This window comes from Salvelinus sp. IW2-2015, unplaced genomic scaffold (genome assembly GCF_002910315.2).
Source record: "Salvelinus sp. IW2-2015 unplaced genomic scaffold, ASM291031v2 Un_scaffold743, whole genome shotgun sequence".
NCBI lineage: Eukaryota > Metazoa > Chordata > Actinopteri > Salmoniformes > Salmonidae > Salvelinus > Salvelinus sp. IW2-2015.
In genome coordinates this window covers 156,603-171,985 of record NW_019942602.1, presented here as the reverse complement: position 1 = coordinate 171,985, position 15,383 = coordinate 156,603, and positions in this window count along the sequence as shown.

Below are 15,383 nucleotides of genomic sequence, written 5' to 3'. Positions count from 1 at the left end.
AAAAGTCATAACCACTGTGATCACCGCCAGAATGCTGACACACTCGTTTGAGGACCTGGGATAAGGAAGCGTTATTGTGAGATGTCTTGCTAAGACATATTTAGCCAACTCAGCAGCAAGGTTCACTATAGGTCAAAGATGACTAATTAAACTACTGGTATTGAGGACACAGATACTGGCCTTGTCCGAATACCCATACCTACAGTATACTTGGGTTCTAAATACTGTAGTAGCCAATTTCTAAATTTGAGTATGCTTTAAATCAAATTATGTGTATAAACCCTGGATTGCTGATGCTATGTATTGGCCAATGAGAGGCTTTGAAGCCACTGGTCGCCATATTGGTACTCCTCAGAAGGCGTAGTCCTCCATAGGAATGAATGGAATGCTATAAATCAAATCAAATGAAACTTTATTTGTTACACGCGCCGAATACAACAATAATAGACTTTACCGTGAAATGTTTACTTACAAGCCCTTAACCAACAGTGCAGTTCAAGAAGAAGAAAATATTTACCAAGTAGACTAAAATAAAAAGTACTAATAAAAGTAACACAATAAGAATAACAATAATGAGGCTATATACAGGGGCACCGGTACCGAGTCAGTGTGCAGGGGTACCGGCTAGTTGAGGTAATCTGTACATGTAGGTGGGGGCGAAGTGACTATGCATAGGTAACAAACAAACAGCGAGTAGCAGCAGTGTACAAGAGAGGGGGGTGGGGGTCAATGTAAATTGTCCGGTGGCGATTTTTATGAATTGTTCAGCAGTCTAAAGGCTTTGGGGTAAAAGCTGTTGAGGAGCATTTTGGTCCAAGACTTGGCGCTATAGTATTTCACAAAAATGTTTCAAGGACATAATTACATGTATTTTAGTATTTCCTTGTTGTTGTTGGGACAGTAACATTAGCACACTTTAACTACTTTAAGGAATATGTTTTTATATATTATTAATTTGTATGTCTTATTCACATAATATAATTGTAAAGTATGCATCAAGGTGTCTGTAATAGAATATACTTGTCAAAAATGATTGTAGACATTAATAAATGCATTTCTGTAGCTTCAGAAATCTTTTTTACAATGGAGGAGTACCAAAATGGCTGTGTGGTGGCATCCAAACAGCACCCCCCTGTCAGTCATTGTTTAAACGATGTCAAACTAATTTTGGCCTTTCATCTAGTAGAATTGGCTGCATGCTATTGAGGAAGAGAATCGTCTTTTCAGACACATGTGTGTTTGACAACAACTGATAATCCGCTGGCAGGATGGGATGTACCAACATGAACGAATGGCAGGAAATGCAACTGTGCATTAGATGACACATTCTCAGTATATGTGAGTCCTAATATGTTGACATGTTTTGCTTACCGCATCATTTTTACTAAACAGTACATTCAAAATAGTGTGTACTACAATTAGCAGCCTATACTGTATGCCGTTTTAGTAAAAAGTAGGCAAGACAGATTTCGGACATGACCATTGAGTATCAATTTCTGAATTAATGGGAAAACAAATATACACATGACTCTGGCTGCATTTACACAGGCACCCCAATTCTGATATTTCTTACCACTAATTGGTCTTTTGACCAATCACCTCAGATCTTTTTCAGAGCTGATCTGATTAGTGAAAAAAAGATCAGAATTTGGCTGCCTGTGTAAATACAGCTTAATCCTTCTTTGACTGGCATAGTTTAGGCTACATTTGGCTCACCCTGCAGTTGTTTAGCATGCGTTTCACTCGCTGGACTCATCTGAATCAATATTTGTCAGAAATTCTGGTTTAATTACAAACTCCCCGAACACACTGCCGAAATTCCACGGATTATCCAATTACCATTTTATTTCGGTGCTGACAAACAAGTGGACATTGCATTCCGCTAATTGCGGTAAGAAGTGGAAGCGGCGCTCGGGGGGAAAAGGCTACGAGGAGGAATTGTTGAGGAAAGGAGAGAAGAGATAGAAAAGAGAATGTGTGGTGTGCCGGCAGCAGTCGATTTCCTCTAGTTTCATCATGAAACCACAAACTGGATCCCCCAGACAAATGGCTGGTGTGTGTGGGCGGGTTGCTACCAACCACAGTGAAGAAGAAAAACATGCTGGTCTTCTATCAAGTTTCCACTTTAACTCAATCACTCACTGCAGACTGCTCCGCTCCACTCTGCTGTCACGGTTCGCCTGTCCCTGAAATCACTCAAACTCTCTCAGGCTTTCCCTGACAATCATGTCCGAAACATTGTTTGCCAAGCCAGTGTCAACTTTTTACCCATCAATATTGCCTTGATTTTTTATGGCAACACACTGGCACAAATGTACAACATTTTCCTTTGACAATTTATGAAAAGATTCAACACAGTGCTCTTACAGGTGTTAGGGGTCAAAGGTCATGATTGGGTGTGTTATTTAATTTATATTTACATACGAAATGAGTAGGAATTTAGACTTTTTCAACCCCTGCGGCAGCCTTTCAGCATTTCATTTGAGATCACAGGTTTGTCTAGGTGCTGTGAAAACAATGCTTTGGTGTGTGTGTGTATCATTTAAATAACAGTGCAGATGAGCAAAAGAAACAGAACGGTACAGAAGGTTGGCTGAATGCATAATTTATTCATCAAGTCTCACCATTGAAAATATGAAAGAAAACAAATGAAGAACGGTAACAACACAAAACACAAAAGAGCATTATTTATTACAGGAAAATCTAAGTCTGCCAGGAGATAGATTCTTAAAAGACAGAGATGCATGTATATACATACAAAGACTTCATATTAATGCATCAACTCAACTCAGGAAAACAGGAAGACAGGCACACGCAGCCTCAGGCAGTAAATCCATTGGCAGTAATCTATTCCAACATATTCTCCCTGAAAGCTTAGAGGTCTATAGAAAACACTGTCAATAATTGATGCTCCTATCATGTGTTGTGATGTAGATTTATAGTGTGAACATTCATGTACATTAGTGTTGAATTATTACACTTCAGCTATGATGGCAGCTAAAAGTAGGTTTTATTTGTCATCATTATAAAGCGCATAGAATAACATTTCACCCTTTACAATGATTCATCTCAGGATTCTAATGGTCAGCCTATTTGGGGTTGGGAACCTGGACGAAACTCACCTCAGTTTAGATGGATGTAGTGGACCTACCTTAGCTTGAAGTATTCCATCCATTTGTCAGCAGAGAAATGTCATCCCTTTTCTTAAGGATTTCTTGAACAAGGTTGTTTGATAACCAGTGAATTACAGACTGGTTTTGGACTATATCTTAGGACCTTCTTTGGCTTTGTTACAGCCTTTAGTATTGGGCCTTTGTTGGTGGGTCTTTGAGAGTTGCTACTCTGTTTAGGCCTATGTGTTTGGCATTTCTGTTTAGAAGTCACTTAACGGTTGCATGCAGGCCTAGAGTTAGACAGTAAACTCCACTGTAACTTCACCGCAGGGTATTTGCTCTGTGTGGAAAAGGAAGCCTTGGCTCTACTGGCCTGCACGTTGACCTCTCACCGTGTGTTTAGTGGCTTCTATCCCTACATGAACACATCTACCCTCACGTAGGAATAAAAAGCCATAAGACACAGCAGCAATCTCACAGGAGGAGGAGGAGGGACGGACATCATCTGTAGGAGAGCAAGGAAGAAAAGATGGGGAGGAGGAGGAGGAGAGGAGAAACTGGTGCTCGGAAACTAGTGGAGGAGGAGAAGAACAGTGGGGAAGCAGGAACGGAGGGAGACACAGGCAGGGAAATGGAACTGAGAGTAGGGAGTCGGGACATTAAGGGAACTAGCTACTAGCAGGGAACAGTCATAATGGACAAGTGGAGGCTTGGCTGGACCGTGTGTGCATGACTCTGCGTGTAGATTATCAGTAACACTTCCCGTCAGATCTCAAAGTGTAACTCATCTCATCTCCCCTGTTTGTGTGTGAGAAACTGCCTATTTATGTGTCGGTTTGTCAGGTGATTGACATGTAGATCTCACWGACCATCCTCACTCAGGACCTCTCATGCTCAAACCATTAGGAATGCACCTCGGTTTCCTRCCTCACTTATGTACCACGACTAAGTTATGCCTGCGTGTGGGTTATTGTGCGAGTGTATTCGTGCGTAAGCCAGGCACACGGCAATAAATATGCATGACTGTCTGCCGCTGATATCCTGCTTTGTATGGAAATGAGCTTGTGTAAGTTTAATAATGCAATCCCGGTGGATTGGAAAGCCGACACGTTGCAGAGCGGAATTTTAAACAGGGCTCTCCGCCTGTGGGCTCCTCATGGCTGGGATCAGACCTGGCTCTCCGTACAGCAGAGACACCATGAGAGCCTTCCCCTCTGCAGCCCAGGGCTCTGATATGGGGGCCAACGTTAATGAGGGGTACAAGAGAGGGAAGGCCAACTGGATTCTCATTGAAAGCCACTGTCACAACTAGACCGCTGGGTGGAAACAGCAGGACTGAACAACAAGGGACTGGAGTCAAGTTGGTGATGGGAACTGGAGTCATGTGAGGTTGAGTTCGAGCTGGATTGGAGCTTTTAAACTCCTAGGGCATGATGGGATTCTTGGGATTCATGGAGGGTGAGCCCAGCACATCTTGTGACCTGTTTTAAGAAAGAGGGGAGATGGGGGTTACACAATTGCAGGTACAATTATAGACGTGGTCAATGCGTAAAGTATTATTATAGACCGATAACCTTGCTCTATCTCAATAATAGATGTCTTCAGAAGACATGACTAACCTGTATGTGAGATGGTGGCACCAGCCAACCCACCTGTTAATGGCTAATTGCTGACATGTTGGTCGCTGAAACAACTTCTTCCAAATGACTGGATTTTGTGGGGCCCTGAAAGAAGAACGGCGGGATAGATTATTATAATTATTATATAAAATAATATACATTTAATGCTGTGACAGTTACTATCACCATTGCTAAACATCACTATTGTTTAATGACAGCAGTAAAAAATTGAGTTAGTAGTACTGCCATTAGCGGCACAATTGAAGCCTTCTCTAAGACCTTATGGACCTCATTTGATAGATGTGCAAAAAATAGATTTTCTTTTCAAAGTATCCTATTTTGTTCCAAATAGTTCAGTATTACATGGCACACAATGAGCAGTGACATATTTATTGTAAAATGATCGATTGATCTGCCTCAAACTGACGCTATTGGAGAGACAGATTGCTCAAACATTTTAGCTCCAATAGCACTACATGACAAATGGGCTATTTACACAACAGATGAATAWTGACTCACTCTAACCATTAGAAGTGGACTCTGGAACTACCCCAAACTGCAAAGGCCTTGCCATCTATTAACATGTTGTACATGAATAATTAAACTCCTATAAAGTGCTAATTAARGTGTAATTTATGTACTATCCACAGATTTGATTGGGTTCTGGCTCTGATGGATCTTTGGGTGCGATTTCACAGTGGGAACAGATGTATACTCGTGCWTCTGAGAGAGCTACGGTTGCTAGTGATCATTCCCACCCCACTGAGAASAAAATAGCCCTCATATATCCCTGTAATCTGCATTAGCACTGGAGCGGGAGCCCCGAGACAGCAGCTAGGAGGATGAGTAARGGGCTACTGCTGTAATGGCTGCCCCTGAGCCACACCCAAAAACCAAACCAAACTGCATGCAAGAGAAGAGGAGATGTTAGTAGAAGAAGGCTCCCCTCAACACTTTCTAATAACCAGCATCTCTCCAGCTATTARGACACGTMTCARGATGATACACCCGTTGAGCTAAAGACCAAAGAACYCATCCAAGTCAGAAAACTMCCCTAARACTGTAAGTCCCAASAAATCATGGAGCAACTCCTCACACAGACGTCTGCACTCAATAATTCAACACAACCAAGACCTGGCCTGAAGACCRCTTCCCAACTTAGCCAACAATTCTCTGAAGAGTCTTTCCCTGCAGCAAGATAGGYCAGCCATYTCTGATGTTGGAGAAGCTAAAGCCAGCATTTCACCCTTGAGGATGAAATAGCCTTCAYAATGTCATGATAAAATGCTCTTAAAAATCTAATCTGGCCTCCCCTGCAATCTTCCATTCAGCTTCTTTCTCGTTCTCTTTCTACCTCTCGTTCTCCATAGCACTCCCACTCCCTTCGACTCCTCGATAAGTGAAAAGATTTTAGAGTAGGCAATAAAAGGCTCATCAGGACAAGCTGAAATGATTTCTTAATACGATGGTTTTTTAATGAGGACTGAACGAGACGGCCGTGTGGCTGATGGCAGGTCCCTCTTTATCTACGAGGGCAGGGCAGGAGGACTGATGGCACTTAAACACTCTGGCTGGCAACCCTCTCCACGGTGTGTGTGTGTGTGTGTGTGTGTGTGTGTGGTGTGGTGTGTGTGTGTGTGTGTGTGTGTGTGTGTGTGTGTGTGTGTGTGTGTGTGTGTGTGTGGTGTGTGTGTGTGTGTGTGTGTGTGCGTGTGGATCATTGATTGGCCTTTATTCAGCCTACTCTACTCATTATTTTTTACTCTGAAAACCTGCCTCCTGCATTGTGAGAAGAGAGCCCTGCTATGATATATCTACCATATGATGACAATGTTATAAAAGACAAAAATATTGCAGTTAAAGCTGCAATATCTAACTTTTTGGGCGACTGGATTAAATTCACATAGAAATGTTAGTTATGCATCTGTCGTTGTTGCTTCTTTTGCTTTCGGTTTTGTACACCAGCTTCAAACAGCTGAAAATACAATATTTTTGGTTATTGAAAATATATTTCACAGCGATTTAGATGGTACAATGATTCTATACACTATAGTTGCTTGTTTTGTCACATAAACTGAAATTAGGCGAACTATTATAATTTTAGCAACCAGGAAATGGCAGAGTCATTTCTACATAGTGCACCTTTAAATTGAGCTGCATGTTGGTGAATGACTCGGCAGAAGTATAGCATTAGGTTACAACTAACATAACCGTACATACTGCATTGATTCCGACTGGAAAAGTCTAACTTTGTTTGTATAATTTTTTCTACACCTTTCTTATATTCTTCCAGCATTCCTGTATGTCTGTCCTTATTCAAAGTTATTTCTTATCCTCTCTCACATCTCTCTCTTTCTTTAATTTCTCTCACTCTCTCTCTCATTTGACAGCTCTCAAGGTGGATGAATGGTCAGAGTTGGGTGACTTTGCTATGAAACCTGGAGGTCAGATTAGACCGAAGGCTTCAAGAGAGGAAGAAGGGGTGAGGAGTAGCAAGACAGGTCGGAGGAGAGAGACCCCCTGCTAGGCAGACAACAAAACGTGTTTGCGAATCGCCCCCCGCCAAGCCGCCCCCCTCACACAATCAGAGTCTGGTGCGGACACAAGGTCGTTTCAACACCGGCTACGCCTCCCCAATTAGCATGCAGCCCGTGGCGCGGCCTGTCTGGGAGCAAACACGTGCATGGCGCGTCGCTGCCCTAATGAGCTGCCAGTCAGCAAGGAGCAGGCGGCAGGCACAATGTAAAAACTTTCCCAGAGTGTTTGTGTGTGGTCTCAAGGGCGGAATAGGACACTCTAACCTTGAGAAAACCGTCCAGCCATATACTCTGCAGGTCACCCTGTCAGCTCCCTTGGAGAACAGGTGCTATTTTACTCCACGACTCTGCCCAAAGGTCCTCAGAACTGTGTGGCTGAACCACTACAGCACTAGAACTTCCAAAGCTCTGTCAATACTGCTTATACATATTTGCAAAGGCCCTTTCCAAAGACACAAACTGTCTTTGCATGTTCTGTCCCATTGACAAATACCATATTAAATGTCAGTTTTCAACCAAAAGTGACTCCATGTTGTGAGCCAGCTACAGCAGTCTTCCTGTTGTGTTTGAATCTGTAATACTTTACATCTTGTTTCAGAATAATGTCCTTCAGCAGTTTATTAGTCTGCATCAAGTGATCATGTGGTCTACACAGAGTAACAGCAACAACACATTCAGGCCAAGTACACCGGAAAGCCTCTGTAACTGGGTCTGTCCCTAAGAGACATTATTTACACACAACAAAGGACAATATTTAGACCCGAAATGTCTTTCTCTGTGCTGAGGATCGATGTTAGGAGGCAGTGGGGGATCTTGACTAGATAGAGATGTTCTTTGGGGCTAAGTCAGTGTCAGCTTTCCTAGAAGCTCTGTAAACCGTCTGGAGCGTTCACAATTCAACATCTCGCTAAACAAACACACCACAAATTGACCATTATTCTGTTCATGTTAGACACCTACTTTGTTAAAACCCTAACCCTAACATCACCCTTCGGTATGACATACAATACATACTTTGTTTAGCTTTTGATTCCAACAAGGATCTGCGACTATAAAACTTTCAAAGTCTAAAGAAGATCCACCGTAACTCCTGTTATGGGATACATTTTCCATCCGTCTGGCATCATTGGGCGCTGCTGAAATTGATTGAAGGGTACGTTTCAGTTTTGCCGTCACTAAAGACATTTGCCAATTCAAACAACGAAAACAACCATAACAACAGCTGTTGGTTTGTCAACATGCCGTGGCGTGTTACAAGCATATAGAGAGCTGAATGCAAAGATATGGCTTCCAGGCCCTCAAAGTGTATGCATTGGTATATTAGACTGATATATTTTAGTAAGAGAGGGGCTTTAAGGAGGATAATTATCCAACAGAATCTTCTGCTTCCCACACATTTGTTCCAGATTCATCCTCCACACCAATCTGTCAAGACAATCTGCTCAGTTGCCTTGCCCAAAGTGTGATCAAACAGCCTGAACCAGCAGACTTGGAAAGGAAATACAAGAACTCACTAGTTTGATACTCCTTTGAACTCTCAATAAAGCACAGTGTCATTCGCAAATATAATAATTTATTTGGGCATGAATGACTCAATTCATTAAATCATTTCTTCATCCACCCACTGCAGACGGAGGGATGTTGGAAGATGTACTGGTATCTAATGGGACCATTTCTGATAGGCTGCAGCAGGTTTATAACATGCTGACAGCCCTGAATAACAAGTACAATAACACAATGAGTACAACATTAAGGTGCATGTAAGTTTTATGTACGGTATTATTAAGATGGACATTATGCCATGCTTAATGTACCCTAAGAACCAATGTGTCGTGCCCTTTACTGCTTCAAATCCTCTGTAACAGTTTCCCATCATTACATAATCACACTACTGAATGGCACATCTACAATGAAGTCTATGCGAAAGCAAGTCACGCCTCGTAAAGCCCCGACGGAGTTCGCTAACTGTCTTTTTTGTCATTGCATCCGCATTGTGCCGGTCCCTGTCGGCAAAGGGGCGTTCTGTTATTGCTGAGCCAATCACCCTGCTGACTGTTTACTGGCCCCTATTTCCCTGCCACTAATCTGCCAGCTCCCTGATGCAGCCTCTAAATCAGCTTTCACTCCTGAGCTGCCACCCCATGACGACGCAAGGAGCATCCCAAGGGTGCCTCGCAGAGCAGCCAGAGCCCAGGGTTTCCATGGAGATGTGAGCGTTAAGACGTGGATGGGCTAATGACGGCGTTATCTCCACTCTAATGGTTCTGGCAAGAGACCAGGGTTAATAACACCATGAGATGACCCTAACAAGGAGATCAGCCAATGACGACGGGCCTCTACTGTCCAAATACACCTGCTGTCTACTATGTGTTTTGAGTGTTTGTGTGAGTGACAAAGAGAGAGCAGTTTCAAGGAATATTGGGCTGTAACAGTGTGAAATCTTGTTGGTAAGAATTCCTCCACAGGATCGAATGGAGGGCTTCTCTCACCACTTGAGAGGGACAAGCGGTGAGAGATGTAGCTAAAAAGTGAATAAACTCATAGGAAGGTGGTATGATTCATGTACAACAAGTTACGGCTAGCACACAGACACACTTAGCCCCCCGTTATCGAGCAGCACAGATGTGCACAGCCACTTCCCAGCCCTCCCCTCATCCACATCCATCAGAGAAATGCACCTTGGGAGATTGAGAGGATGGCACCGGCGCCAAGTCCACCATCTGCCGTCATTTAGAGATAAATGACGGCCCAAACCTAGAGGGAGCTCTCCATCCGCCTGTCTGGTTCTGCTGCCAGCCACCAACGTGGTGACGGATCCGCCCAACCTTCGCGTCCAAAATCGATGTCTGAGACCCTGGCTGTCAGAATGGAGTGCACCTCGGAGAGAAACTCAGCCTGGCTTTGGTTGGCCGAGCACAGTCTTTTCCTCTGGAGGGTGGGCAGCTGGAACAGCTGCACTGCCACTGATGCCACTTTGTAAAGGTACTCACTAATACCTTACAATTGGTCAGGTTTATCAAGGCAACATGATCATATTTTGTGAACTATGCATCTAAACAGCTGTACGTTAGAACTGTATGTAAGGAGCACCTTGGGGAACATCATTATTCCAGGTCTAGGAACATCCTCTGTTCCCTGGGAAAAACACTAAAGTTCCAGTTAGCTAAGTTCTCACACTGACTCTGAGCCACTATGTCACCGAGCCACCAAGCCATAGCAGTCTGCTGATGGGAGGTTAGCTTGATTAATTTCATGGATTTGGAAATGAGCCGTGGTGATAAGGCTATCGCTCCCTCATCTGGGGCTGACGGGGGCGTAATTAAACAGATAGCCAAAGATGATGAGGAAATGGTCTGGAAAGCCTGGGGAATATGAGGGTGGAATCGTCGGCTCGTTTACGCAGGCGGATGATTAGATTGGTGCTTAATTGCCGCCCATGCTATTTTTAGGGGATCTGCTCACATGAGGCGTTCCCCCACTCCGTCATCTGAGCGGTCAAGGTCAGCCCACTGCTCCCCTACTCAATTGTTAAGGCTGTGTCAAAGGGATGGGTGGTAGGCGATATTGAGAAAAGGTGCCCACGAATCTCCACCGACCCCCCCCTCATCACGTCTCTGCCGAGATGTCTCTGAGATTGGGGTCAGGAGTGGGTGAACCGCAGCCTAATGGGAAAATCCAGGATGATGGCTTGAAATGGCACGGCGGTGCCCAGTGAACTTAAAGCACCCCCAGGATCAGTTATCTATAGCAGAACTGTGCTCATCAGTGTAGCTTATCGATCTCTGATATTAATCTCTGCTAGAACTGGTTGACCCCTCTACCAGTCTCACTAAGAGTCTCTGTATCCCAATACTGCAATGGTCCTAAGCAGAATCACCTGTTTATCTCTCTGAAACCTATGCTCTTTCAGAATGCATATAACAGTATTCCTAGGGTTGTTGAGGCAAGATTTCGTCTACACTTAGTCTACGTTGGTTTTTCTTCCAACCTTATCTGATACACAAGTTGTGCATTATCTTGATAGATGTATATTACATATCCTCTTACACTGGTCTGTTCTCTATCTAAACAACCAGATACATTTCAAGACAAAATGCTTCGCTCTTGCAATAGAGGTAGAGAAAGTACATTATCAAGCTCCTTTGGGGTGCATACTCAATAGAACTTTAGCTACCTCTGGTGCTGAACCACACCTTTCTGCAAGAACAGAAGAAAAAGTCACTTGGGTATTAGAGCCACACAATAGCACTTATTTGCAAATTGAACACTTCCTGTAGCGTTGCAGGAAACAGAAGGTTTGGGTGGTATTACTGAAAGAAAACATTTTGATAAATAGTCCCCTGGCTAGATCAATATCATAGCCTGATTGTTGCGCCATAGCATCAAAGACCGTCGAGACAGAGATGGATAACTGGATAACAGCATAGATGCCATTGTGTATTTCTCACAAAAGCTATTGGATGAGAGCTTCCTGAGCAAAAAGTCATCAGGCAAGGCTATTGGGTGAGGTGATTTCATACATACGGACACATAACACGATTGGAGGGTGCGAGTCTTTCGAGAAACAGAGAGGACGATTGGATGAGACAGATGTGAAAACGTGCTGTAGACGTCTGTCTCATGCTCACGCAGTCTGCCTGAGCGGCCATGGTGTCTGTGCTGCATGCCGTTCTCCAAAAGGCTCTGCGAAACGCTAAAGCCGTCCATAAAACCATAATCCCGGCTCTGCAGACACAGAAGACAATAGAGCTTTATCGCTTTGGGTGACACTCTCTGTGTGTTTCCCAGCATCCTCCGGGCTTATCGCGCCACGGCACCCAGCGTATCGTCCCATTATCCCAAGCACCGGGGCAGCCCTTAGAGCTGGAGAATGAGCCGACTTGTCAGACAGCAGTACAAAGAGAATCTGTAGAGCCATGGATTAGAGAGAGAGATAGATAGATGCAGGGAGGGAGAGAGAGAGAGATGCAGGGAGGGAGAGATAGAAAGTCAGAGGGAGAGAGGTGCCTAGAGAGAAAACGAAAAGGATGTTGAAGGCGAGTTCTACCTTATACACCTGTCGTGGAAATTCTACACAGGGACAATCACATACCATTTGCAGTCGTTCAGTGAACTCTGGGCTGACCAACTGAATTGTTGCTAAAGGTAGCAACAATCTTTAATCAATCAAAAAAACAAGCAAGCATTCAATCAATCAAACAGGATGCAAGAGAAAACACTTTATTTGTGCAGTAAGGTGTGATTGCAGAAAACACCTCCTCTCCCGTCCACAATCACTCACACACACCCGGACGCCAACTCTCGTAGAATCCCAATATCACCAAAAAGCTATATGGTGCAGACGAGCACGCACGCCATCCCAAGATCCCACACTTCATTACGTGCCCAGCCAACCTTGACAGGAGTAAATCGATGCAGGATAATAGCCAGCAGACGCCTCCTCCCTCCATCCCACCCGCCGGTTTTATCAGCACTGCAGATCATTCCGCTTATCAGACTGGGCCAGTAATAACCCTCCCATATAGCGTCTGTTGTGATCCCTGACAGCTTGGCTCTGCTCTGTGTGGTGACAGTATGTATATGTTAAGCTCACTCTCCTGTTCTGTCTGCCGTGTGTCAGACTCCTTTCAGTTTGGGGCTGTTCTGTTTGATGTATTTTCAGGTATCTGAGATGTTTGTGTCTGTGAATGACAAAAAAAAAAGTCCTGCACAAGGTTAATGCTACACAGTCTCATGCTCTCTATTTTCAACAATGACATGGGGATGGGTTTGGATGCCCAGTTGGCTACAATTACAATTATAAAATGCTCGGAACATATCAAATTCTTGGCGTATCTCTCTTTAACTCCACTATTAACATTATGCATCATTCAAATGTGAGAACATTTCTTTGAGTGACAGTTAAGGCATTTCCAATTACCAAACACAGGGTTTTTTCTGTGGAATTAAAAGTGAACAAATCAATTATGGGGATTTGTTAAGATGTGAAGAGGGAAAGGAGGTAGAGTAGAAAAGACAGAGAGTCAAAGGTCAATATCGCAAAGTTTTGTGATATTAGAATTAAATAAAGAAAATGTCTAGTGTGGAGAACCAGTCAGCTCTGTCAAACGAACCATTTCAAAAAATGTTAAAGACACTTCTTAAAACTAAATACGGTAGTGGGAAAGAAAGGGAATTCAGATATTTCAAAGAGCTGTCAAAAAGCAAGGTTTGCTCAGGTGATGATGATCTGTCAGCAGAGTATTGATCAGAATTATGATCAAAGACGGCATCCTTTCACCTTACCAGTGGGAAGCAAAATCCCAACTGAAGGTCTTATCTATGATGAAGAGCACGGTTGGTGAGTTTAATGATTTATTTTTTTGTCATTTTTAGCAGACACTCTTATCCAGAGCGACTTACCGGAGCAATTAGGGTTAGGTGCCTTGCTCAAGGGCACATCGGCAGATTTTTCACCTAGGCTGCTCCGACATTCAAACCAGCAACCTTTCGGTTCCTGGCCCAACCCTCGTAACCGCTAGGCTACCTGATGTACGATCTCATGGTGTCTCAAAGCTCTAACATTTCTTGCTATCCTCATTCCCTGGCAGGAGCTCTGTGTAAATACATTTAAAATGTACCCTTCCTTTTCCTTTCCCTGAGGTAATCACTGCTAGGCATAACTAGATTGGTGAAGAGCTCTTTGAGTGCCTGCTGCTATAGCAAACACCACTATCTCCTGACAGGACGGGGACTAAATAAATATCAAAAGTCTTACAAATAGTAAAATATCCTGTCAAAAGAAAATTCAACTATGAATCAACTGAAAGTCTAAAAACATGTTAAATAAAGCCTACAGCACATAAATGTAAAATAAATTAAATCACTCTTCAGCTGTTTAGTAAGTAAATTCCACTGCAGCCGGGCTAGATGTAAGGTAAACTTATCCGAGGCTGGTGTTGATGCAGAGTTAATATTGAAGCAGCTGCAACTCTCAGTGTGGCGGCCATTAAGATGGGGGGGTCTGATCGAGGGGGTTCTCCAGAGAGAAGGGACATCGCTCCTCGACATCTGCCTCCCTCCATCCCTGTTTACACCCCTCCCTCTGCCGCAGCAACCCCATCGCCTCCATCTCTCCCTCTTCCTGTTAGCTATGTTTGTTTTCAGCCGTTTTTCGTAGGGGGGTCTGGAGAGTATGAAGGAGGGGTACCCCCCCAACACCTTCTCCCCAGGGCTGCTCATAAACCCACCATCCATCTCCATTATGCCCCAGAAAATGCTGTTTGTCACTTTGCGGGGAAAAAATAATCAATATGTCTTGTGGGGGCAGCGAGCGCATTAGAGGAAGCAAATTGATGTCTCTCGCCCCAGCGCGCCTCTCCAGCACACTGCACCCCAACTAATGGGAAACCTCACAGGTCTGGCAGACAGGGACACACGGCCAGTGTGTGTGTGTGTGTGTGTATGTGTGTGTGTGTGTGTGTGTGTGTGTGTGTGTGTGTGTGTGTGTGTGTGTGAGCACGTGACTGAATAATTGAGTTAGTGAGCAGGCCATAGGGAACCGGTAAGTAATGCATTTGGCCAATGGGTTTGGCAGTGCGGCTATATAACTGTATCTCTGTATGTATGTGGCTCCTTCTTCCCTAAGCCTTAGCTCTACTAGCCATCTGGTACCAGGTCTCTGGGCATGTCTCTCTGTCTCAGGGCCTCCACGGAGCACCTTAAAGACCACCTCCCAGACTGACACTACACTGTCAGGYCCAAGAAACCCCCTCCCCTGATTSGTGCCTTGCAGACAGGAGTGACTCCCYCTCACYTCWCATCACCATGTTCCTAGAGAGCTCASACAGCAGAACCKATGTGGTCTTAGCTCAGGTGGTCGGAATCACAAACGTCCAAGTAGAGCCTGCCAAAATCTTTTAGAATCTATCATAATAAGTCCCTCTCCTCTTTCTGGACTGGTGATGGTTGTTTCAGTCAGCTTAAGACACTTGTCTTTAACAGCCCCAACCCTGGGTAGGTTGAGACAAGGTATGTGGTTGGGTGTCTCAAAGGAGAGATTGGTTGCAAAATGAGAAAACACACACACACACACACACACACACACACACACACAACACACACACCACACACAC